Here is a 2,176-nt window from a genome sequence, read left to right as displayed (position 1 = left end):
AATGTTGCAAGGCAACACGAATCTATTGTTAGCCATTTTGACGTGATGTTCACATATTATGTGCTAACGTGCCTAACCACAGTAAAATTAGCCAGCTGACTCGCGTCCCTGACAACATGGGACGGTTCGCCATCTTTCCTGCGGATGAAGATTTTCCCGTTTGCATACCACACGTAACGGAAGCCATTATCGCGAGCCCATTGCTTCACAGTCCACAATAGTGTTCTTGCCCTGCGCGTTAGGTTTTCCGAAAAGTATATGTTTGCATCCTTTTCCTTTAGTAATCGCCTTTTCTGCAGCCACATATCCCTCAGCTTTTGGCTTTGAAAACGTATGATAATGGCGGGGGTCTTATTTGCCTTCGCCGGAAGGCGATGATAAGCTTCAAGGTCGTGATCGCTGACCTCAGGAACTTGGATCATCCTGGCTATCTCGTTTATCTTTTGGAGTAGATTCTCGTGCTCGTTGAAAAGTTTCCCATGAATTTCCAGTTCGTGGGTGGCGGTTTCTTTTCGCTGCCTATTGGGGAGGTTATCTTCGGTGTTCGGAATTTGGCCGCACATTCGCGAGAGTCAGTGGCATGGGTGCCACCACACATGGAAAATCAGGGAACACACACGTGAAGGGTCCACCCCCCCTCCAATAGCGGAGCATGGAGTCCGCAGAGTACACATGTGTTAGGCTGGATATTTGGGCATGCATTCGTGCGATGCCCGACGACTCCACACTGGCTGCAGGGCAGGATAGTTTTTTGGTAGTTTTGCACGGAGATGACCGTATCGTCATAGCGAACGTAACCAGGCATCATCTTACCCGCGACGGTGACGCGTGCCTTGTTATATGTTCCGAATTTTCGGATTTCCACAATGGTGCCGGCACGCCAGCAGACTCCGTGTTCAAGCGTTTCCGTGGTGTCTGTGTTACGGACCACGATCACTTCCTGGCAGATGTTACCGCTGTCTTGTCTTAGGTAACCCTGGAGTGGTACTGACCCTTTCTTCGAATTCACTGCAAAGTCCCTGATGAGCAGGTCCGGCGCCTCGATGTCCGGGGCATGCACGATAATAATGTTTTGGTCTCGCGATGGCAGCACAGAGATTCCGCGCGCCCGCTCCGGTCCGAGGTTTGCTGAGATGGCCGTGCCGTAGTCGGTTTCCGTAATGACGTCGAGAAGAGAAACGCGTTCTCTGGGTTTGATTACTGTAACATAGTCTTCGGGAGCAGGTTTCGAAATTGGACGCGGCTTCCAGTTCGTGGATGTCTTGCCCTTGCGTACCGTGGCGTGCGTCGTGGGAGCGTTCGTGATGTCAACTGAAGAACCGGCGGCCACAGTGGCATCAGACGCCTTCGTCTTGGCTTCGTTCTGGGAGCGGCCTTCCACCGCTTGAATCAAGGCTTGGCTTCACATTTTCGGAGAAATCGTCAAGCTTGGGTTACTGTTGGTGGGGACAGAGGTCCACGCCATCGCCTCGGGGTCATATCCGCGCAGTTGAAGCGCAGAATCAGGCATGTTTCACCCAAAGGGCATAATGCACTGAGCCGAGCACCGGCGACGCTAACCACGGCGCCTCCGTGGTCGTTATACAAACGGCCGTAAACTTGGAAGAAAACAGCCCACCTGGACGAAGTGGGTATCCAGTTGTGCCGCTTGGTGTTCAGGATCGCACCATGCTGGTTTTGTCCGGGTATGATGATCAAGGCTTCGTCCCCGCCGAACATTGGCGAGCCGATACACTGCACGTTCGCTCACTGACAAGAAACAAAAAGGCTGGCCAGCTCTGCACATCCTTCACGCTTTATACCACTAGGGCGAAATCGCTCTAACTTTTTATTAAAAATTTTCCCTCTAGAAAAAAAGTGTTAACATTTTCTCTGGTAAAATAAGCTTGGCGACGTCATGTTATAATTATAAAGCTGCTTCAAATTTCTAATTCACAAAATTTTAGGGATAGATGGCATTGGTGGGGCTGGCCCTACTCCTGTAACATTTGCTTCTTAAGGGCCTGTTCCAATACTCAACGTAGACAGCTTAATAGACAGCTGAATGGACGGCGGCTATCTTATGTCAGATTGGAAATTTCGTTTAGCCGGCAAAATAGACAGCTTCCAGAGTACCGCACTGTACACAAATATGATGCAGGCTTTTTTGCTGTCCAAACAAGATAACGGCTTAGCA

At 50.3% G+C, this 2,176-nt stretch overlaps 1 pseudogene; it reads right to left on the bottom strand.

Annotated features, from left to right (window-relative positions):
* Nucleotides 1-436: 436 nt before the first annotated feature.
* LOC142767911 (uncharacterized) lies at nucleotides 437-1,510 on the bottom strand (annotated as a pseudogene).
* Between the last annotated feature and the right edge of the window lie 666 nt (nucleotides 1,511-2,176).

The sequence above is a fragment of the Rhipicephalus microplus genome, chromosome 7 (genome assembly GCF_043290135.1).
Source record: "Rhipicephalus microplus isolate Deutch F79 chromosome 7, USDA_Rmic, whole genome shotgun sequence".
Lineage (NCBI taxonomy): Eukaryota > Metazoa > Arthropoda > Arachnida > Ixodida > Ixodidae > Rhipicephalus > Rhipicephalus microplus.
This window is presented reverse-complemented; position numbering and strand designations above follow the sequence as displayed.